At 48.3% G+C, this 24,992-nt stretch overlaps 1 protein-coding gene and 1 pseudogene across 1 annotated transcript in view; both read left to right on the forward strand.

The window, feature by feature from the left end:
- LOC149371979 (P protein-like) overlaps positions 1–24,992 on the forward strand; it is a 299,148-nt gene that overhangs the window by 270,076 nt on the left and 4,080 nt on the right. The window lies entirely within an intron of this gene.
- LOC149371981 (uncharacterized) lies at positions 16,579–22,567 on the forward strand (annotated as a pseudogene).

The following is a 24,992-nucleotide window of genomic DNA, read 5'->3' on the forward strand; positions in this document are numbered from 1 at the left end:
TATCCCTATGATATACTACGTTTCGATTCGACTAGTAAACTTATGTTCCGTAATACGCTGAATCATTTGATATCACTCCGAACATTCTACGTCAATTAGGTGGTCCACAATCTGTGTGTCAATGGTACCGCCCGCTGGTCCCTCTTAATCACCTAGTGTTTCATACTAACGCGGCCTTGATTAGAGCTAACCGTCTGAAATACGCGCTTAGCGTTGCGATGCGGCGCTCAGCAATGGTTTCGCCAGTGGTTTGAAAAGGCACTTAGTGCGTGCGACCACCGGCTGCCTGTAATCATTAGCGCCAGGCAGCTCTCTTTTCTCTCTGCTTATCTGCTTTTCCGCTGGTTTCGCTGCGGAAGGCGTTGCGGTGACCAAAAACCCAAGATAGCGGTGCGTGGTGACCGCCCGGTAGCTCCCCGCAGAACGTGCCTAGCGAGGAAAATTGTACGCACGTTAAACGGAATTGCTGTTTGCTGACTTGTCTTTCCTTTTTCAGATTATGGGCTTCCTAGTTCGGAGGGAGCATCTCATACAGGGGAGCGGCACTTGCCTGATCACTGTACTTACATATGCAGTGGCCCTACGGGCTGAACTTTGGTGTCTAACAAAAACGCTACAAGCGAGGCTGAGGATAGCGCACCTTGCGATAGAAATTGAAATGGTGGGCTTTAGGTTAGAGCGCAGTGTTTAAAAAGAAACGATGATGATGATGGATTTTTATGGCGCAAAAGGCGTCTGTGGCCAAAGAGCGTCATGGCACAAGGTATTTTTTCTTCTACTGAAGGTGGGGTCAGAAGCCCATTCCCAAGCATTTCACCCTAAAGAAGCCGAGCACCAGGCAGGGCAAAGCTTGTACCCATTGTATCACCGGTGGGTATCCGGCGGCACTGGGGATCGAACCCCACACCTCCCGCATGCGAGGCGGATCCGCTCAAACGACTGGCGCCGCTAAAAGAAAAGAAATAGAGACTGTATGCATTCTTATGTTGTTGTTCTTAAAGGCATAAAGAAAACACCGTGGGCTTGGACATAATTGCGCGTCGATGACATTCTACCTGATAGGGTGGTACTATCGCGCTCAATACGAGATGCAGCACAGGAGCTGTGGCAGGAAGTCAGTTTTTGAAGCAGTGCGAGTCCAACGATGCCGTACATTTGTGCACTTAGCCGTTGATGCAAAGAGCAATGTACGCACATTGTTTGTGCTACTCGGGTGCTCTGTATAAGGGCGCATTATTAGCGCGAAAGCGTTAAGGTTCCCGTTCTGCAGAAAATCCGGCGTCGTCGGCGTTGTCAGCGAAAAATTCGTGAGCGGCAACCAAGGTGGCCCAACTAGGTCACGTGACCTAGTTGGGCCGCGTCACCACAACCCGCCCACCGTATTGTGAGCAAGCTTGCCACCGTAGCAGGTGGCAAATCAGTCACTCAAGTTAACTCAATCACTGATCGCGAGAGGTTGCTCGGGAAGAGCAACCTGAGCCGCACAACCCCGGGCCACAGGTGGCAGCACCTTCCATTGCAGGGCAGCGGCGCATCGCTTAACCGCTGCACCACTGCGCCAGGAGTCGTATGAGGACTCGCAGGGATCTGTGAATGTAGAGTATTGAATGACCAATTACGCATATCTCCTTGCATGGGTGGCATCTGAGGAGTGTGTTTACCACAGCTCAGGCTGCTACCGTTTATGAGCATAATAAATAAATAGCAGAAAATGGACATGCGGAGAGATATTGTTCTCTAGGCTGATAGTCGATGATTTAAGATGACTGTTATGATGCAACTGGGCTACAACGACGAGGTATATGTGCCGGTGTTTATAAACGACTACCTTTTTCCTTCGTCCTCCCCCCTGTGCTGCGCCTCATTTCGCACGTTAGCAAGAAAAAAAAAAGATGTCTGTAGCGTTGCGCTATAGATGGCTAGCGCTTCGCCTATTACAAATTCCGTTTCACCAGTTGGGTCTGCCCGTGTCCACTGCGGTTGTTCTTTTCATTGGCGCTGCTTTGCTTGGACGAAACAACAGGAGTGTGCGCTCTGCTGCGCAAAAGTTTCTTCTAGACACGCAGAGACTGCCATTTTGATTGTTTTTTCGCTCTCAATCAGTGCGAAATTGAAACATTACATGCGTTGTGTTCTAATTTGTACATAAAATCGTTGTCCCGTCTTCGACCTCCCAGTTAACAGGTCCTCTGTCGGTGCGCTGTCCAGTCTGTCAGCGTATACCCCATTACTGCTCCTTTTCCCCTCTAAACGCTCCTGTTTCCAGCAATTCACCGCCTGTGTCTTGGCCACTCCCCCGTATTCGGTATGTGCCATCTTTATTTGAGGCCGACCAGCCAACTAACGCTGCATCTGCAGATCAGCGTTCGGCTCTCAGGAGGCGCTGCCGTCTACTTTTGCGCATTTCGCATGATGGCCGTAGTTACCTGTGCGTCGGTAAGGCCGATATAGCTTACTTTTGGGCATTCGGATAAGAAACGTGGGGCATTCCAGGCGGGCTGGCGGGCTATTTATACGCAGCTGTGTTTATGCGGGCTGGCAGGCTATTTATGGGCAGCTTGGCTGCCATAATGCATTTTGAAGCACTTCGTGCGCAAGGACAGCGCGCAAAACAAAACAATGGGCCCGATTCAATGACCAGCTGATTTGCAGTTGTTTACGGACGTTTCCACGTTGTAGATGTGCTGTGGAGTACCGGCAGAATGCGCAGTACGCGCGCTCTGAAAACGGCTAAAACCTTGTAGGCCGTTTTCATGTACCCCATATAGCTTCAAGCAGATGTTGTGCGTCAGCTAAATATAAAGTTTTGGCTGATAAGCAACCACCGTGTGCTGCCCAAACTGCGTCGTTTACTCGTTACAATAACACGAAACTCTGCCGAACCGTATAGAGTGTTCTAAAGCACAGAACGGTAAACAGGCTACATGTTACATTGTGTTCTTTGTCTCTTTCCAGTGGGCGGCCGTAGCGTGTGCACGAGGCAATCTGCGTGCCTTCTGACATCCACGTACAGGCATACGATTGGTCCGGTTCACAAAAATAGATTGAAATGAACCTACGTGTAGACCAGTATACTTAAAAATAGCGAGACGACATGCATGGGCGTGATTCAAAGCAAATAAACTGGGCCTTAGCAATAGCCGATTTCGGATGCCGCATTTAAACGTCTTTAGTGGCCCCTGAAGACTCTTCGTATGTTTGTGGCTTTTCTGAGTATGTAAATGTAAATGTTAGTTTTAAGAGGAAAAGGAAAGGCGAGTTCAGTGTGTCACCCTGGCAGGACACCCTAAAGGGGCTCTGAAACATCTTCCGAGGACAGCACATAAACTCGCCCAATCAATGCATTCTCTCGGCATGAATACCTCAGCCGAATAATACACTTCTGCACGCAGCAGAGAACCCAGGATCACGCACCCTCCTCCGTCGCTATTGGTTAGATTCTTTCAGGCGTCATGCAGCTACCACGGTCGCGGCCATTCAGCAGCGTCTCTCTGGCGGGTCAGGAAGCCTCCGCCCCTCGGGGAATTCCCGCGCGCGTCGGTGGTGGTGCCGCGGAGGAGCGCCGACCTTTGATGATGATGAAAACCTTTATTATTAACAAAGAAGCAAGATAGAGGGAAAAGTACAAATACGGGTGGAATCCTTAGTTCAGGATCCCAATGGCCACCACTGTGGCTCTAGCCTAGCGTGTGAAAGCTGACGAAAGGAGAGGAAAAGGCGTGAAGGCGCTGAAATTCAAATCTTGGCTATAGATAAATAAGCTTCTAAAAAACGCATCTAAAAAAAATTCTTGCTGGGGAATTTTCGCGAATCGACGTCTTTTAACATCCCAAGAATGTATCACCTTTATTCAGAGCCCCTTTCAGAACCGCTTTAACCACGCCACCACCTATTAATTAATACCTCTTCAGGAATAGTATATTATTAAAACGCAATAATTTATAGATGAGTAATTCCCCTTCTTTTGTTTCACCCTTTCCGTTAAAGTCGAAAGAACATGGAAAGAGGCTAAAGCAAACTAAATCCGTAGAGTGTCGATGGCCTTTCTTTCGCTTTAGATATTGCTAAAAGCAATTCAAATTGTCGCATATACTTGGGCGTGGCATGGAGAGGAGTATATGATAAGCATTGAAGCGCTTACCAAAATGGTCGTAAGGCTCAGGAACAAGTTACGTTTCAGATGCAAAAGTTATGAATATGAGAATTCATTCCTGCATGGACGCGAACGAAATCAAATATGAATGGGTAACTTGCATGTCATTTGCAGTCTCTCGAGAGTCCACGCTGGTTTCCAGTTTTAAAGAAGAAACGAGTTTTATGCCTATTGTGAGTACTTTCAGCGGTGTAATTTCGCTTACCCTGGAGAACTCAATGGAATCCGGCAAAGGTCGGTAATACCCAAAGAAAACCTGATCTAACGTCGTTTGTTCAACATTACGGGGTATTCGTACGTTGAAGATCCAGATGTCCCGTCATCCGTTCACCAGCGAAATGGTCGTAGGGAATATAAATGACCGACGCAGAACGGAAGTTGGAAGAGGCTATGAAGAGAAGGAAATGAGCCCGTTACACACAGAGCACGAGAATTATTTTATTTTCGAAAACGCTTCCTTTCTCGTTCGCCATCATTCGCCGCTCCATTCTTGGCTGATCCACCAGTGTGAGCGTGGCAAACGAACGCAGACACTGATACGTGAAGCAGCGCCAACACCATTGCCACCGAATACGGATGCGTTGTCATGCGTCCTCTAGTGTTCGTAATCTTGTGCACCTATGCGCATGAATATGTGTATGTGCTCGACGGGAGCGCGGAGGGCAATATACATATTTGCGTGCAACTAAGACCATCCTGAGCAATTCCATGCTCGCTGGTTGAGAGAGGCTGTCACATAATTTTTTTTCTTCCCTTTTGCGCTTCACTCATGAGCTCTGAAACTTTGTTGGCGTCAGAAATGTGTTCATGTACTTATTACACTGGGTTAAGACTAAACTCCGCCACACCGACCGCAGAACAATTTACATCAGCGCCTTGTAAACGGAACCTTGGAGAAGCAATTTGCTGGTTGCAGACAAAGTGAGACAGAGAGAGAGAGAAAGCTCGCCCATTTGTGTCCGCATGCTGTTGTGGGCAGTTTGCCGTGGGAGAGAGAGTTAGCAGAAAGAGGGTAGGAAGTTAGTAATTATTAAAATTGTTAAACAATGGCTCAGTCATACCGTTTAAGATGGCTTTGAGCTCTTCTATATATCTGTACTGTTCGTGAGAAAGAAACAAAGATGCCCAGGCTTAGCTTGGTTAAGCCAAGAATGCGTTGCATATTGCGCGGTCTTTTTGCGCGAGGTATTGCTTGGCGGCACTCCATTTTCTCAGCAGCTTTTCCTCCGTGACGTATGGATGGATGGATAGGAGCGCCCCCTTTGAAACGGGGCGGTGGCAACCGCCACCATGCTCAGCCGTTCTTTTTTTTGTTGTTGTTTTGTTTGTTTTTTCTTTTTCTTTTTTTCTTTTTTTAAGTAGTTTGGTGACGTCATGTCACCACGTGACGTCACGTCACGTGGTTTGGTGGCTGCCCGGCCGCGCCCAAGAGCTGAACTGAGTGATTGCAATATGCTACGCATAAAAGAAGCAGTAGTTGTGAGAAAGCACTCCTCATCCTTCGGTCCAGCTGGGATAGGAGTCCATTTGGAACATCAAAACCATTTATACTGTTTATTTGGAACTAGGGAAACTCGGCGTTACCACAAAACGTTGTTCACTTTTCCTGACGAACCGCAGCTGAAGTTAATACCGGTGAGCTGACCCGGACGACGCAGGCAAGTGTTTGTAAATCTTACGTTCAGATCAAATCGACGGTGTAAATGGCGATTCTAAATGACTCGGGCGAAACTGGCGCTGCAGGCGTTTCCGAATCCAGGCGTTTTCGTACAGAGTCCGTCTTTGCCGAGTGCAGTGCCCGAAACCGAGTCCATGCTCTCAGAGAGCAGCGCACCCAAACAAAAGGGGGTGTTTCCAGGCTGTGCTTCTTCTCGACATCTTTCCTGAGACGCCTCGAGAGAGAGAGAGAGAGAGAGAAAGAGAGAGAGACAGCTCTTTAATGAAAAACAGAGGTTTTAGCCGCCGTGAATATTCGCTGGCAAGCTACGCCTCGACACAAGGAACGGTTGATGACCTTTCGGAGACGGTGCGTTTTGAATGAACGCACTCCGTATGCTTGCTAAGGTCATCCTGTTTGTAATTCTTTCTTTTTTCTCCCACGAGGTAAGATTGTGTCAAAAGGGAAAAGCTCAACACAGACATCGGCGCGAACAGTTCAGGCACTGAAATGGAGGGAGTAAAAAGGGGTATTTGCATTAACAAGTTGACAGGTGAAAAAAAAAATGAAAGGGGAGTATAAGTGATGAAACCTGGCATTTGGGTGTTGTACGTCCTGCGAGAAAACTAAAAAAAAAAATCGCGTCGTGCAGCAGCATTCGGATATTGGAGTAAAGGTGCCCGAGATGCAATATATACGGTGAAAGATTAATTTCATTAGAACGAAGGTCTAGGATGCATTGCCGATAGAAATAAAGCTTGCGAGAAATTTTAAGCTCTCTTCGAAGTTGTTTTCTTTGCGCAACCAAGTAAGGACGTGATTTCGCTATATGCATTTTGTTTGAATTCAGTATGTGTATATCGTTCGAATGTCGTTTCTCACCTTCCGCATGCGATTGCCCTAATGCTCTTTTGTAATCGACCGGACACCGGACGATTTCGCTGTCTTACTTCGCTGTTTGCATTTCGTTTAAATCTTAGTTCACACATTTCATATTGCGGTTGCCCAAGTGTCCTGTTTTGTACTGGACTGGATACTAGCCTTGTAGGCTATCGGTCCAAATATTGTGTACAAGTTTGGCTTGAATGAGCACATAAAGCTTCCTTTGAATAATATGCTGATCAGGCAACAACTAAGATTCCTTACGAACGTTGGTTGCATTTGTACCAGCGCTCCTGTGTCTCCGCCGACAAACTGTACGGCAGAAAGATGCGCCCCCGCGTTGTTTTTACCCTGTCTTTGTTTCTGTGTTTGACGCGCTTGCGTCTGCACGCCGGTGACGTCCTTGCGCAGTGACGCAAGCAGGCTTGTATTGACTCCGAGGCTGGCGGAAGTCTCAGTGCAATGACTGCCGTCGGCGACTCATCTCGCAGATATTGGCTCGCGCGTCCTCTGCGCTCGGCTTGCTTCGAGGGCGTTCAACTGACGGCGCCCTTCGGCGCTCTGCAAACAATGCATGGGCCGCATTTTTGTGCTTTTTTTTTACTCGGGAAGCATTTTGGCATTTCGAGAGAGAGAGGGAAAGAAGGAATATTCGTAAGAACGAAGCGCAGGTCTCAGCGTATACCTCTGTCCGTTTCGCTCCTTTCGCTATCTGTGCGTGGCGCGGGAATATCCGCCGCGTTTTGACTCCACCGCGCTGCGCCTGGGTGGCAGCCATGACAGTTTCAGGTGGCGACTGCACGATGGGCCTATTGCCCCCGTGCCTCTGCCGGAGACCGCCGTCTATTTACTGGATTCCAGAAAATGTTCACGGAGAGACAAAGAAAGAATGCCCCCTTGCGGTCATTGATTTCTTCAATCATTCCTGCTTTCGTTCGCTCATGGCCAGTTTTCCTGAGCATCCGCGAAAGAATACCTCCGCGATACCCTGTCGTTATCCAGGAATATCAGTCAATGCCGTTTTCTGATTCGTAATATTTGTCTTGTCTTCTGCAGGAGGCAGTAACTGCTAATAGGTCCAACTCAGTTGTGTGGCGGCCGGGTGCCATTCTTTAAATCTCTCTTTTCAAAGTGTGCCGCGCGAGGTTGGGGACTTGGAGCGGCTGTTTTGCACTGTTGGGTAAACGCTGCATTCTTTCACTCCGTTCTGCTCTGTTCTGTAGTTATGATTATTGTTGCTGCCTGGTGCGCCCGATACAGCTTTTAAAGATACCAGGAGTTCATTGTGTTTCATAGGCATGTGCATGCAGGATTAGGTCATCATCCGAACTTTAGACCGGTGTGCAGACGATGTACAAGTTACAGAAGCAACCGGTTATAATCACCATTACAATTAAAGTAACAAGGTTGCACTCGTTTAGTGGAGCCCTTACTGCTTCCCTAAAGATCCAAAGTGTCTTGGAAGGTGGGGACAAGGCTTATCCTTACCGTACAGAGATCTAGGGTTCGAGGGGTGGCATAAAGGCTCCTCTGTAGCAGTTAGAAGCAAACCACGCAGTCTGGTTACTCTTCGCAAAGGCGGTATACGAAGACTTGTGCACCAGCTCGTAGTTACGCAAAGCTCCACTATTCGTTGTTTTTCGTGCTGATGCTGTATCCCGAGGGATTCCCGCCGACAGCTTGGCGTGACGGGGGAGATGACTTCTCTCCTGGCGTTCATTGGCTGGTGTTTCAATAAAGTTGTTTCTCATTCTCTCTCTCTCGCTCGTGCTATGACGAGACGAGGCTCAGGTTACTAAACATGTCATTCTGTTGTACCGTGGGAAAGAAATGCGAACCGCGGAGCGTGATGCTATTTATACCCAATAATTATGGACAAAAGCATTTTTGGACGGGAAAGAGTTCATGAACGCAATTTTTTCATATATTGTAAGACTTCACTATAAGAATCAATATATTCGCAGGCCTCTCGTCGGCAGGCTTGCGTTTTTTTGCTATCGTCAAAAGCGTTCCCCATTGGTTTTCTATGGCAGTCTTAACTGCTCGATGCGAGCAATAAAAAACTTTAAAAGAAAGATTTTGCTACTCATAGGAAGAATGGACCATTATCTTCAATATTTCCGTAATAGTACCTTGCAGTTTTTCAATATTCAAATTTTTTGCTGCAACAATGTTGGACAAGCAAATGCAGGCCACTCTCGGGCTTGCATATAGGATATCCTTGAGCGGATGAAAAGGCGCGCAAACATTTACTCTCTATCGCGGTGGGATATTCCACTCTAGCACTGGAGTTCACCACCATGTTCAGGTTCTTGAACTTACAATGGTGGTTACAACTTGTTTTTCGACTAGATAGTAACTGATTACTAGTAATCAATTACTAATATATAATTGGATTATAGAGAACGTTACACCTTGCAAAAAGTAACCAATCGTTTATAAAACTCGAAGAAAACGTAATTCATTACAAGTAATCAATCAATTACTTGCACGCGTTGCGCACAAGTCTGTTGTAGACTCAACATGGCTACTGGTGACGACAAACGTCTCCCGCATGTACACAAAAAAAAAGAAAAAGGTGGAGGGAAGAGACGTTTTCCCGCTATCTGGAGGGCCACTACACCGCAGCAGTGTACGGCGTCTGTGCAGGGACTGCTCCCGGCCGAACGCTGCCCTGAAATCCTCTGCGGGAGGCCCATTTGCCACCTAATGCGCACCGCAAGCGACGTTTGCTCAAGCCGTGATCTCTGCCAAAATGTTGCGCAAGCAACGTTTCGGGGAGCGCCCTGGGCCGCTGTTCGCTTTTTTTTTCCCCCTTCTCGCTCCTTCCGTCGTTCCCCTCGCCACAAGGACGCTCGCGTTGGCCGCGCTTTCGCTTCTCCTCCCGCGACGTCTGGCCGCCCTTGCAGCAGCGCCGTGTCTGTAGCAGGTCGACGGTCGCGCGCGCATCTCCGGCGGCGCGGCGGCAACAGCGGTTACGCGCGCGCCTCGTGCTTCGATTGCCTGGAACTGTTCCACGTGGTTTGCGCAGCAGCCCGGAAGAGGCTCCTCGTGACAAGCGAGCAATCAGAGCCGCGCGACACGGTGTCGAGCAAGGGCGAGGGAACCACGGTTCCCGGTGCCTATAGAACCGAAGTGACGACGATCCGGATTGCGTGTGTCCTCTGGCGTCAGCAGTGACAGTTTATATAGGGACTCCTGAGGCACTGCTCTGAACCAGTTTCCGTGCTTATTTCAGTGGCTTGTCATTCATTGCAGTGCATGTTGCATCAGGATGGCTTATGCTGCGTCACCCGTTAAGCCCGAGTCACACTGCGGGAACACAACAGCGACATGAACCAAACATGTTCGCAAGCGAGCCGTCAACAAGTCGCCCAACCAACTTGTCCCACAACTTCTTGTCACACTGCACGAACGGCAGGGAAACGAGACAGGTTTCTGGGGTGTTCCCTCGGTATGACAGCTTCCGGGAACCGGAACAACAAACAAACAGCGTTCGTGGACACGGTTGGCGCTGTTCGCCGGCCGGGCGAATTTCCTGGCGACACCGCACGAACAAACCAAGCCCTTTGCGGTGATTCACCGCTTTTGTGCCTTTCGTGCTTGGAAACTTCGTTTGCAAAGTGCAAAAAAAGAGCGCTTCCTTTCGTGGTAATGCTGTCTGCTGCGGTACGGCGTCTTGCAGGCGGGTGCATACAGACGGGAAGGCTGCCCTGGCCACCGTCGGCTGGCAGGTGCGGCCGCCGTGGAGAAGCACGTTCTCTCCCCGTCGCATTCTTGTGAGCAAGCGTACACTTCTGACGAACGCGGTTCTGTAGGGAGCCAAAAGGAATGTCCTGTTCCAGGGACTGCCTCGGCTGCGGGTTCCAGAAGTTTCTTGACGGGTTTGTGCGCTAGAACCACCCGAGCAGGAGCCGGCATACGAGCGTGCCAGTTGCTCGCGTGAACATGCTGCCGTCGTACTCGTGCCGCCAGGAAAGTGACCTGATCGGGATGATTGAAGAGAGGCGTTTTCCATGGGATATAACAGACCCAAAATATCAACGGTGTGATCTGAAGGAATCTGTGTTTCAAGAGATTGCTAGTTGGGACTGTATTTCACAGGTGAGCGCGAGTTACCAGTTACCTGTCCTGCTATTTTTGAACTTGAGATGAAGAAGAAAGCAGTGCTGCATTTTTTTCTTTGAGATAGCAATCAGAATAACTTTACTGGGTTCCCATTTGATTGCAAGAATGATGCGTACAATTATATCTTTTTTTTAGTACTCTCAGAGCCTGGAACAAACTCGATGAATCTGCCGAAATTGTGGCGTGATTTGTAGTGACCGGCCGGGTTGATAATGCATTGTGGAACAGCAGCGCAAAACACAAAATGTGTAGAAGTAGACACAGGGCACAGAAAGTAGACGCATGTAGTCCGTGTTTAATTCTTTCGCATGAAGTTTTCGAAAACGCCTTTCTCAGGCGCCCTTCTCAGCCAGTCGACCATCCAGCGCGGTTTCTCTGCGGTGGCGGCTGGTCGTCCGAGTCAGAATCGAGCAAGGCTGCACCTCAGCCGCCGCGCACGATCATAGTTCGTTCGATATTCTGCAAAACCGCCAGTAGCTACGACAGCGCAAGGTGTCTCCAGTTTCCGCGGTTGTGCACACGCACGGAGGAGAGCGCGCGAGCAAAGGCAGAGAAGCGCCGAGGAACGCGATTGAGGTGGTTTTTCCGGTGTGACAGAGAGTTTGTGAACAAGCGGCGCACATGTGGCCAACACAGGCTGGCGGGAGACAGCGACATGTTTACCCTCTGTTCGTGTTGACGCGGTGTGACAGGATCGCCAACCCGACGAAAACACTGTTTTGTCGGACGGGTTGGCGGACTGTTTCCTCAGTGTGACTCGGCCATAACACCTTCCTTTGGCCGGTTTCCTTGTGCGACCGTGAACGACAGCACGTTCACGAGGATACACTTATTAAACAACCGATTTATGAAGGTATGTTTACCGACTGGGCCCACTACTAGCCAGTCACGCTATCGGTCAACCAAGTTTCGTGAATTTTTGTATGACGATAGAAGGTTGCGGCAAGCCAGCATTGCCGAAAAGAGAAACTGAGCCCCAGGCCCAAAAGAAAAAAAAAAAGAACGGAAATTCCACTGGGCGAGTTGATATGGGTTTATGCTTGGGTTATTCACTGTGTCTTGCGCCTTTATATACTTTTCCGAGAGTAAAATAACCAGTTGTTAATCAGCGCTCGTGCCGTCTCCCGTCTCCCTTTTGTACTGTTTTCTGGGCTGCTTAAGCATGAAAAAAAAAGGGGGCTGCCCATCAGCAAACGGTGCATCAGAGTCTCTCAAAAACAGCTCAGTCTTGTAATGTCCCGAAGTCCTCCGCCCCTTGCAAAGCAACAACTGCAGTTCTCTCCGATAATATTTTTCTTAGTCGAACATGGCTTAGCTATAGTTCGAACATTGGTACCCTACACTGTTGCTGTCCACCCTGAGTCGCGGAGCGGCTGACATCAGGGAGGCTCGCAGTTTCATGCATTCACTCGTGTGACCAGAGACGCATGTGCGTGACTGCCTTGGCAGAGCAACAAATCAACGAGGCCTTTAAGCTTTGCGTCTATGCAGACGCACTCTCTCCTCGCTTTCATCGTTGCTTTGGCAAGCAGCGGGCAGGGCGCCACAGGCGCTCTGTCTCTACAACCTAAACACGAATACGCCTATATGAGAGTGAAAAGGGAGTGGGCTATACGGGAGTAAAAAGGAAGAGTAAGGGAGTGACAACTTTACTCCTTTTTTTACTCCTTTCTGTTTGGAGTAATATAGTGCGAGGCAGTTAAGCCTTCGCTGCACTGGCTTCGGGGTCTTCCGCTACAGCGTACTGCTAACGCTAGCTCTCCTGCTGAGACGTAACAGTGCTTGCATCGGTGATGTCCCATTTTCGGGATTCAGAACAGCGGTATTGAGAACAAAGTCGGGAACAAAGTCGGTACTAAAACTGATAGAGCGGACGGTGCAGCCTTTTGGAGATGTGGGGTCCTTGAAATGCCTGATTCGTCCAGGCCGGCCGGTCCCGGTTCGATAAGGTAGTGTCGGACTAGCGAGAGCAGTATGGCTGCGGAGAAGACTGTATAGAGAAGTTTGTTTTGCATATGTAAAACAACGCGAAAGCGCCTGGGAACACGTGAGAGCACGCTGAAATGGCAAGCATGTAACATGCTCATTAAAATGATCTCCCCCAGATCTCTAGCTGTGATCTGGATACTTTATCAGGGTCAAACAGACTGAGAACTAGTGACGTCATACCAAAATACAGTGACGTACGATGAGCGGGACACAGCCGCGTGAGCGCAGTCGACGCACCAGCGAGCCGCGTTTGCTGCTAACCGCCACTCGCTCGGTTTGCGGCGCGCCGTTGCGAACAGCGTCGCAACGTCCGATTGCAGCTCGTTGCCTGCGTCCGGCCTGCTAGATGTCAACGGCGGGCCGCTCGCGGCAACAACGACGGGAAGCGGCAGCCAATGCGAGCGCGGAGAGCGGCAGCGTCATGATGACATAGGGCGCACTCCTGGGAGCCGGGCGGCCTGCGCCAGTCTTCGTGCCGAACGCCGGCATCTGAAGAACGCGATAGTATTGTTTGTTCACGTTCATAGCAAACCCTGGGATATATGAATATCAAAAATGCATCGTTTGTGACGATCGTTGGCAAATACCGAGTTCCTGGTAGAAGTGATGACTGCGATGCAAGCAAATTTCATCCCATAGCCGGTTTTGTGCTGCTGCTACCTGGTGCGGTTCGCCTGCCGTCTGCTAGCTCTGTTGCTGAAGACGTCGTGGAAATCGAGCATATCTTTTATTATGGGACGAGTTCACAGTAAAGGGGTGCCGAGCGGAGCACGTTTCTGAGCGCTGGCCAGTCCCGAAGCTCCCTCAGCTGCGGAGTCGATATCGAAAGCAGCTAGGCCTAGCGACGACTAGGGCAGTCTGGGACCAGCGCGCAGGTCGTCGGCCGGCGTTGCCGCAGGCAGTGTCGCTGCCGAAAGATCCACTTTTAGCACAGATGCATGCTGTCGTATCTCGAATCTAGAAAGCATCCTTTCTGGTGGCATGGCTGTTTTGTATTTTCTTGTGCGGACGTGAAGTACGCCGAGTCTGCCGGCCGGTAGGTCAGCCTGGATACCGTCTGCCGACGTCATAAAAGCGAGCTAAAGAGTGTTCTTGACGTAAATAATAAACCATGGGACAAGAAATGTGAAAAAAGTGTCATTTTTGAGGATCGCTGACCAATACTGAGCTGCTAGTAGAGGTAACAACTGTGATATGAGCAAATTTCTCACAACCGCGCCTAGCAGCTGCCGCTGGCGCGACGTCGGGGTCCGGCTCGCCTGGCGCCCGCTAGCTCCGCTGCCGAAGGCGTCGAGGAGATTGACCATACTATTATTTTATTGTGAGATGATTCTGTTAACACTACAGCTATTTGTGAAAAGTAGGCCTTTTATTATAGCGCAGGCGACTTCCGAAGCGCCGGCCGCTTGCTAAACAGGCTATAGGCCTAGCGACGACCACGGCAGCCAGGCAGCAGCAGAGCTCGTCGCCCGGAGCGCCCGCGAGCGGTGCCGTTGCCGAAAGCTCCCAACATAAGCAGACATGCTTTGTCGCTGCTCGAGTATAGCTGGCAGTTCTGATAACAAGGCGATCTTGTCTTTTCTTGTGATATTTGTACACCATCCCAAGCAGCGCTCAGGTACTGCTGCACGGCAGCGAAGTGTGACACCGGTTGTGGGCGCAGCTTGGGTAGAGCGGCGCAGCGATGCTTACTGGCATTTTGCAAAGTGTTTCGCATCCTCACGCGAACCCGCGAAGGCGATATTAGCGTGCGAACAAAAAAAAAGTCGATGTCCTCACTCGTTGGAATCAGATCTGTCAGAATCCGAGCTGCTGGGACTAGACGTGCAGTTGTTTGTTTTCATATGCGCTGGTCAGCACGTGTGTGGGAAAGCAGACGATGCAGCAGTAGGTGCGTCACAACTTTTGTGGGCCCACGTGACCAAGCGAAGCAGTTGATCTTCCCCCTCTGTGACGTCACTGTACAACTCGGCGTTCCGAAACCGAAACCGAAAATCGTTCACCTAAAAATGCTATAATAAATTATTCACTGTGAATATATGAATCTTTGAGTGTGTATCATGCTTCCTGGAGCCATAAGAAACGTTTGCAACTAAGAACGCGCGAACCACAAATTTGGTGTCTCCACCCCTTTAAGCCCCGCCCACATGAAACGTCACCATCAGGAGAGGAGAAAGGCCGCAATAATGACAGGCCCGGCTTGGGGTTCAGATGTTGGCCGAAGTCATCAAAAGAGTGCGTAATCACTGCTACAAAGGTCATTGTCTTCAGGCCCTAGCGCCCCGCGGGGGCGGAATGTACGCTTCGATTTCAAATCCACCTTGACAGAAATCGATAAAATTGCGGGAGCGTTTTATCCGTAGCAGCGCATTGGGAACAGTTGCGTGATATGGTTTAAAATGCTAATTGTATGGCCTATTTAATTTTGATATTTTTTCAATGGAAAGATTTATTATCGATGAACTTGCAGTTACAATTGAACTTCACTTAATTATATTAGGATACAACTTAAAAAAAAACAACAGTTGCTAATACTGGGCCACGCTCCGCGGTGTACTGTATTACTCCGCTGGCTAATCACAACTGTAAACATAATCAACTCTTTAATGTTTGGCTACGTATTAAACAAGCCATGTGTCAAAATTCTAGAGCTTACAATTCTTTTCTCGTGATTAGCTTCTTGTTTAGGTAGCAAGAAATGTTTTAACAGCGTACTACTTATGTCGTGGAGGAATTCTGTGCGGCGGTCCTGAATGTAGGCGGAGCTTCACTGCAGGCTTAAGTTGTACCCGGCTATAGGTGCCTTGATGTGGCTAATTTCAAAAAAAAAAAAAAGCTCCTCACTTGTGCGCATTCATACTTCTACGAAAAAAAAATATGGCTACATGGGTGGATGTGAGCATTCGAGCAGCCCTTAGGTGTAACTGTTTAAACAGATCGGGCAACACGAATACGCCTATATGGGATTAAAACGGAGTAATCTGTCCTCTCCGTTTTATAAAAGGGAGTGTGCCTCTTATAAAAGGGATTGCGCTAGAGGACCGCTTAGCCCCTTCTTACCCCCTTCTGTTTAGAGCGCACACTTGAAGCCCAACGCTTGTGTCCGTGTAAACCATCCCTTTCCTGTGTCTGCGCCGTTGTGTTTGCTGGTACATTCTGTAGGACCCTAGTGCGCATCAACTGGCCTAACGGCTGGCGTTATTGCACAGGCCTGTCTGATGATGAAGCTGCCGGCAGACAATTCTTACTTTCTCTGAGCCCTGAAGGGGTGCTACCTCTAGGTGGAGCGGGCAAAAGAATGAATTGGTAAAGAACCTTCGTACAATGCGCTTGGGGAGATTCCTGTGTGCGCAGTGCAGTTCGTGCACGGCTTCACGTAGAAGCGAGCACGCTGTCACGTGAGAGACGGCTCCGGGGAATGACCCGCCGCGGGTGACGTCCTCGACAGAACGACGGCGCCTCCGTCATGGCGCGCATCCGCGCTACCAAGGGAGGCGGACACGGCTCAAAATTAAGGCGGCGTCCCTCGGGAAATAAGGGGTTGGAATCATATATAGGCACTCTACAGCGGGGCAGCTGTGTGTTTCATCGAACAGGGAAAAACAAAAAAGACGCGCCCTGGACGACCTTGTTTACTGCGGCGTTTGGTGGGGCGACCGACCTTGGTGCTCCGCGCAGCTTTATTGCCTCTCTGTGTGGCGCCATTTGCGTGTGACTTGTACGGAGAATGTCGCACATCGGTGCTTGTTGGGAGCATCAACAAGGCGGGATGGTCGCCATTGCTGCCGAGGCAAGGGTGCGAGCAGTCAGCATCGGTACCGTTCTTCGGCAAGGGACTGTGCATTTCCCGTATACATTCGTGAAGGCACTCCATTATGGACTATAGATGCTGCAGACTTGATCACTGTGACACACATGTTTTACGGCTCATTGAGGCTGTTGCGGGATGACCCTCTAGTGTCCAGCTTTTGAATTCGGCCGAACATCTTCATATGGTCACCAAAAAAGCCGTGCTGAAAGTTTTCAAGCGAAACGTTACGGCGTAAATTTATTTTGCTCAGTACACAGAGAGATAAGCTTAACAGGTTATCGTGCACACTTCCAAGGTCTCCGCTTATGCATGCTAAAAGAAAGAATGGGTACAGAAGCGGAGTTTCCCTGCATTTTCCAACTGTATTCGTATTATGCTTTCACTGTAGTCGTGTCTCATCGTTTTGCTTTCTCTGTGTTCCAGCGCAGCGCTGCACAAACGCGATCCATCAGCGGCAGAGTATGAAATCGTAATGCCCCTATCGTAATGTCGCTATCGCAGTGCCCCTATCGTAATGCCCCTAGTCATGCTTCTCGTTGCCACCGGCCTAATCACCGAGAATGTGTTTCTGCACTCATCATGAAAACCGCTTGCATCCAACCGCGTCCCCGTACACTGTCCCGCGTATCTTTGCTACAGCTTTTGTCAAAGCACACTGGGAGAGAGATGGAGACGACGTGTCGATACCGCTCGTTGTATGTATGTGCTCTAAGCACGCGAATTTGGTAAAGCAATCTAAAACTCTAATCTCTGGCACAGCCGTGCGCAACAGTCATGATGGACCCTGCGGCGATCAGAGTGAAGAGCGAGAACCCATTGTCACGACTTGACCCTCAACAAAGGGTGCGTCGAGCCGAACAAGCTCTCGCCAAGCTCCGCAGCGAGGCTCGGTATATCAATGTGCTCCCGTTACCTGTTATCGCCTGTAGAGACGCGCCAGGGGCCTTTTGACCCGCCGCGGTGCTCAGGCGCGTTCGGCTGCTCAGTCCACGGACGCGGTATGCAATCTTGGCCGGTTTTTGATGGATGCGAAACGCAAAAAGGCGCCCGTGTGCTCTGCGATGTCAGGGGCACGTTAAAGATCGCCAAGTGGTCGTGATGTTGATCCGCAGCCCTCCGATACGGCACCTCTTTCTCTTTTCCTTCTTTCACTCCCTCCTTTCTCTCTTCCTTCACAGCGCGGTTGAGGTGTCCAGTGAGGAGCGAGAAGCTGGGTCATGATCCCGTGGTAGTCGTGTCATAATCTGGATCAACTACAGATAGAACAGCGTAGATATCGTATTAGGAACGTTTACAACCCCTCATGACGTTCCGTGTGAGCAGCGCATATGAAAGTGTGGGAATACGGAGTCTGTGAGTTACGGAAAGTATGCGAAAATACAAACGCTTCCCGTGTTTTTCGCATGGCTTTCACATATTATCCGTGTATTTCCGGCACAACTTATATATATATATGATGTCTATGACGTCAGGCGCAATCCGTATGAATTTCAACTTTTCAGAACGCGTTGTACATTTAGTCCATATAAGCAAACAAGGGAAGGGGCATGAGGGGCTCGTTATAAGTTGCGTATGTACCATATAAGTTGCGTATGTACCATATGGTTAATTTGAGCCGTATGGAAAACATTGCGTGTTGTGGGAATCGTCATGTGGAACTTTTCGTGAGGGATGTGCCAGAAGCTTCGAAGAATGGTGCCGTAATTTGAATCTATGCAAAGAGTGACGTCAGATTACCTCATAAATACTAGCCCTATTAGCTTATTGCCCTATGCTGGCAAGATACTGAGGTAATTTCCAGCAGAATCACGGCAACGTTAACAGCCAGTCAATCAAAAGAAGATTAGAACAGACTGGTTTTCAGGTAACGTATTCGACAATGTATCGCATTCATATCATGAATGCGGATGATGCTGTCGATTATGATATAGTACCACGAAAAAAAAAACCTTTATTTCGCTTGAAACATCAGCATTCATGAGGTTTGACAGGCTACGAAGGAATCAGTGCGTTCTCTCAATGCTCTTTCCTCGATTTTTTATGCGGAAGAGGCGAGTGCAATGTGCAGCTTTCTGCGGTGGCGTTTTCGTAGCTCTGGCCGCATGGTTTCTTTCCGCTATTACTGACTTCCTGTTGAACGTGCATGGCAGCACCTGGCTCTACTGCTACATATTTCTCTTTCCGCGGTCGTATGTGGAGTCCTGAAATGTGAGCGAATGTCTCAGTAGTGTTCTCTCATAGCTCATGTTCAAATTTGGGACGTTGAACCCTACATGTCAACCTGAGCGGCTATTGGAAACACTTGATGGTAGCTTTTTCATTCAATCATTCATTCAGCCGTGTGTTCCTTCGTTCGTTATTTAGTGCCCCAAAATAGTGCACTGCAAGGGCTCGGGCCAGCCCGAAAGCCCGGGCCCGGCCCGGCCCGCGACATGATTTATTTTGCCGGGCCTGGGCCGGGCCCGGGCCTGAAGTTGCGGGCCCGGGCCGGGCTCGGGCTTAAAGCTGTGGGCCCGAGCCAGGCTTGGGTCCGTACAGAAACGGCTGGTGTCCGACTTTTCATTCAATATTGCAGAGTGAAGTGCACAACTGCGGCATTGAAGCAGCGACACGGATGAGCTATGAGTTATAGTACGCGCTGAGAAAAAGCTAAGCTTTATTCATTGACTTGTTTATTTCCTTATTTCCACGCCACGGTGCAGTAAGAGTAAAATTCAACCGGCCTTAATTGGCCATTGATCATTCGCGTTCCCAAAACATACCATACACTATTAGAAGTGCATTAGGGAAGAACATATTAGTTTAGGACGCTTATGGTCTTCAAGCACATAGCATGAAATACTCAAGCATTTCAGCTTTTCGTTTCTACTGAAAGGTGACCAGTTCGGATATATGAGCTCAACCTGTAAGATCGCGTTCAGTAAAAAAAATGTCATCCTACTGCTTGCTAGGCAGCTTTAATATTTATACTTCGCGGCCGGGCGGCAGAATCTAACTGATTAGAATCATCGGTGAACGCAGAGTAGACTAATACGCGTGATGCAGCCCTTTTTATTTGGCTCTCGGAACTTCCGAGTTTATCTTTGCCCACCTACATGAGATCACTCTCCAAAAGACGGGCTTGCCGAGAACTACTCTTCATCACTTCCTTCTGGGTTAAAAAGAACCAATTTTCTGGAAGCCGAACTGCGGTTTCAGAACCTTTGTCGGCCAGTTCCTTATCGGTGTAGTAGCAGTCTACTAGCTTGCTCAGAGTGAGCAGTATACCTCAAGCGTTACTGTGAAACGGGCCGGGCCGGGCCCGGGCTGGGCTTCACTCCGGGATTCACGGGCCGGGCCGGGCTCACTAGAGCGATAATTTAGCGGGCCCGGGCCGGGCCCGGGCTTGAAGCCGCGGGCCTGGGCCGGGCTCGGGCTTCAGGTCTCGGGCCCGGGCCGGGCTCGGGCCTCAAATTTAGGCCCGTGCAGTGCTCTACCCCAAAACACCGCGGACGCGCCGTGAATTGGTGCACGATGTTGCAGTGGAAGAACTGCTGCGCCATTTGGTCCAAAATGCGCCAAATTGTCCTACATGCCCATGTCCAACATTCTCGGATCAAAAACCTCGAATGTTGAAAAATTGTTAGACCCTGTTACGGAAATATTGACTATAATGGTCCATTCTTCTGTCGTGTAACAAAATCTTTCTTTTTCGGACGATAGAGGAGCGGGCGAAACAACTGCGGACATGCACTCCAGCGGTGTAGCGGTGACCACTTTCATCCTGCACCGTTTTCGTCTTCAGAATGCTCCTTGAGGCCAAGTGGGATAAGAATAAGTGGAAGGCGGAACCAAAAGTCTCGGAGCCAGCCCGCGAATACGCATCCTGTAGAGCGCTGCTTCCAGTATAGTTTCGTTTTCGCGCGTTCAGTTGTGCACTCGCCTCACTGTGGCGATGGAAATGCGTCAGCATCGTCAATGAAGTGCAAGTAACGCGTAATCATGTTAAGCATCATCTGAGAAATTTCCTGAAAATTTGTGAAACTCAAGCTGTCTGGCGCTCTGTGAAAGTGCGCTTCGAACAGCTTTGGATATGACCGCCACTCTTGTGAACGGGTATCACGAAAATTTCCATGCGGAATTCTGTTTAACAGGCTAGAGCGAAAGGTTCGGATTAATCGAGCGTTGCTGATGGGCTGAGAAGAATATACCGCTGCCGAAATCACTCTGCTGATTGTTATTCGAACGACACATATAAAATCTCTTCGCAAAGATGAAATCGGCAGAACTGATAGGTGAGCAGTACGTAGGCTTCGTCATGTGAAGGAAGCCGCATTGGGGCGGAATAGGCATTGCGACAGAACGCGCAACGTATGGTGCCGGTCGCATTGTAGCCCGATCTGCCACATCGTATGCCTTTGATAGCGATCTCTGGTGCCATTCCGCCGGTTCCATTGTCCAAGGTAGAAGCATTGAAAAAAGACAAGAAATACTACCTGGATGATTAGTTTCAAGGACGTCATTCTAGCATTTTTTGAACATTTTTCCATGTTTGTTTGTTTATTTCGAAGATACTGCCAGCCTTCATTCGAGGTCTTAGGCAGGAGTGGGAAATACAGATACAATCAAACAGAACACATCATAAAATAATTGCAAGACATTTTTCTGCATAGTTTGCGCATGCAAAAATGGAAAAATGCAGGCACATGAGTGCTACTTGTAGACCATCGCTGTGACAGGGAAAATGACAACAAATAAATGAATAAAACAGGTTGTACTTTATCTTTTTCCAATAAAATATTTGCATACATATGCTTTTCTTTAGCGCGTCGCAGCATGACTCGGCCGACTGACTTTTCACTGTGTGTGGAGATAGCAAGTTCCAATCTCGGACCGTTCTTGGGAAATACGAATTTTTGAAACCATTAGTTGTACTAGAATTTTCCTTTAATTTTTTTTAGTGGTGCGATCGCGTTGGGCGTCTAGTCACCGATTCAATCTGCCTATTCCTGTCTACTCCTAGTTTTTCATGGTACAGCAAATATATAAACTTCAACCTTTCTGTATAGCGTCTGATTCGTAGTGGGTCTAAGCCAGCCTGTCTAACAAGTATGCTCGGTGAAGTGCGCCAGCTATAGGAACTGCATATAAATCTTACGATTTTCTTTGGACGCTCTCCAACTTATTGATGTTTTGCCGGGTCCATGGATCCCATACAATAGAGTAATGTTCAAGGATAATTCTAATATAGGTTTTCTCAAACGAAAAAATTTGACAGAAGTCTGTCTGGTTGGGAAAATTAATTTAGAAGAAAAATGACTGACGCCAACCTAGTTAATTTAGGAAAAACACGACGTTTTGGGACCGGCTCGGTCCCTTCTTCGTGGTGTGACTACGGGCCAGGCGCAGCTTGGCTTTTTAAGCCAAGTCACAATGGCTAATTTAACCATTGAAGACGTCGAAACCCGGGCGCTTACCACCTTCAACCCGATACCAAAGTCATTCCTTCGCTATGTAGACGACTGCTTTTGTGTGGTGAACACATCGGAGATAGACAACCTAAACTCAACTCAACTAGACTCAACTGAACCGGCAGTTGAACGTGAGCAGCAGGCCAGTCTGCCTTTTGTCGAAGCTCTACTCACAAGGCACGACAAAGGCTTGCGCTTTTCGGTATACACGAAGCCAGCCCTCACGGGACGGTACCCCTATTTCAGCTCGAACCATCCCACTCCCCACAAGGCATCTGTCATTACATCTTTATTGAAGAGAGCCGAGAGCATATGTTCCTCACATGAAGACAGAAGAAAAGAGAAGAACCGTGTCGTCTCCGATCTCCAAAAAAATGGGTACCCCACTTCTTTCATCCGATGCATTAGTCAAAAACAAAAAAGACAAAACAAAAACAGCTCCATTCTTTCCCCAAGCACGCGCCAGAAGCAAAAACGCGTTTGCATTCCGTACGTGAAAGGCAGCGAGACGCTGGCTCGCATTCTCGGTAAAGAAGGAGACTATTTATTTATTTATTTACAGAAGACTGCTGGCTTTATTGCAAAGCCTTAAGCAGGAGTGGGTGTAAAATACACTTTGACAAAAAGAAAAACCTCCTTGAGGCACACGCAACTCAGCACACAATACCGAAAAAAATGAACGACGAAAAGAAACAACATTACACAATATTAGACGAATCTCGCGTCAAAATGAGCACTGGGGGAAAGAAAAAAAAAAGGAAATGTTGAATGCTGCAAAATTGTTACAAATTCCTAAGCGACGCCGTAAACGACTCCACAGTAGAAGCTTCTACAATATTCGCTTTGAGGACATTCCATTCCCGCACAGTACGGGGGAAGAAAGAATTCTTGTATGTTTCAGTGTGGCATGAGTATTCCTTCACTTTTAAAGAATGGTAGGATCGTGTCGAACGACCCGGGACGAGCTCAATGTACTTGCTGCTGTTAATTCCTAATTTGTTGTGAACAATCATGAACATATATTTAAGCCTCTCGCGGTATCTCCTGAGCTGCAAAGACTCCAAATTTGCTTTCTCAAGTAGCATGGTAGGGGACGTCTGCCAGCTGTATGACTTACAAATAAATCGCACTGACTTTCTTTGAATACTTTCGAGTGTTTTAATGTTTTCTTTTGTATAAGGGTCCCACACAACAGAGGCGTATTCTAAAACAGGTCGGATAAAAGTTTTGTAAGCTAGTAACCTAATTTCCGGCGTGGAGTACCGGAGAGATCTTCTTAAAAAGCCAAGTTTTTTCATAGCTTTATTTTTAATATTAGAAATGTGTTTGTTCCACCGTAGGTCAGAGCTAATCGTTAATCCCAAGTACTTGTAGCTGTCCACGGTAGACAGGGGATGGTTATTAATAGTATAGGCAAAACTTAATGGCTGCTTCTTCCGCGTGATAGACATTGAAACTGTTTTTTTAGTATTAATACTCATCTGCCACGTTGAGCACCAATCATGAATTTTAGCCAAGGCGTCATTAAGAAAAAGCTGGTCAGCAGGAGTTCGTATTTCATGATATAATACACAATCGTCGGCAAACAGCTTGATTTTGACAGGAATTTCTTTAACAATGTCATTTATAAAAATGACAACGCACAAATCGGCTACCACCATCGGACGCCTTCTCCCCCGCCCGAAAGACCGTCACCCTAAAGAAAGTGCCCAAGGCGTTGTATACAGAATCCCCTGCTCGGTCTGCCCGGCCTCGTACGTAGGGGAGACCAAAAATTTCGCGGTAAGAATGAGACAACACATCCGACAGATGAACTGTCAACACAGCGCTGGGGCCGAACACTGCGAGACATGCGACCACCGAATTGACTTTGACGGCACTATTGTACTGGAAACCGAGGCTAACACGGAAGAATGTTAATCGCTCCCTGAGGACACTTCCTTCTTCTTACATCCATGGTTTGCGGCCGCTGACCCGGGAGTCCTCCGAAGCTGCGCCTCGCTCGTGGTCACACCATGAAGAAGGGACCGAGCCGGTCCTGAAACGTCGTGTTTTTCCAAAATTAACTTGGTTGGCGTCAGTAATCTTTCTCCTATATATAGGTTTTATACGCTACAAGTTTTATTTCTTGTGTTGACTGTCGCAAACATCTCACATATCCCAGTTTCTGCATGGCCTTTTTTTGTGATGTAGGTTATGTGTTCATTCCATCTGAGGTCGGATGTTAAAACTACACCATATCATTATTTTTCACCTTAAATAAAAACTACTCTGCGTTCAGCAAAAATCACTTTTCTGTGTGCTCATTTTGGGCTTTTTATTTTTAAGGAAGCATTTAATGACTGTCTTTGTGTTAATGGTTCTTGATTTTTTTTTGTTTTGCTGTGATCATAATGAACATCCGAGCTTCACAAAAGCCGAAATTTTGCTACAGCTTCGTTTTTATATGTTACAAGAGCTAAAATTTCGGTACGAAGCGCAATTTTTAGTCTATACATGAGCTGGAACGTCTGCCACAAAACGGCTTTTTCCTGCTAGGAGACCTGGAATTGCTTCTACAAAGTGCATTTTTTTGTTTTTTGCTACGAAAGCTTCTACAAAAAGCCTGTTGTCGTTTCACTACTGATGTTGCCATGAGAGCAAAAGTATGCGGTGATCATAAGCATGAGAATGCTGCATTAAAAGTAAGCATGAACGATGATCGTCACCCAGCGGTTATGCGATTTTCAGTGCCTTTTCGGCCGTATCTAAATGACCTTCAGCAAAATATGACTTCAAGTGAGGCAGAAACTGCAACCGCAAGGAATTTGTCTGCCGACCGAGGGTGGACGTATGAGCAACTCACGGAGAAGGCTTTTGGAGGTGGGATTCCATCAGCATGTTGTTCGCACATGTCCAAAGTTCTTCAACAAAAATTTTGAA

Source organism: Amblyomma mixtum, chromosome 1 (assembly GCF_055824585.1).
Source record: "Amblyomma mixtum isolate Tamu chromosome 1, ASM5582458v1, whole genome shotgun sequence".
Taxonomy (NCBI): Eukaryota; Metazoa; Arthropoda; class Arachnida; order Ixodida; family Ixodidae; genus Amblyomma; species Amblyomma mixtum.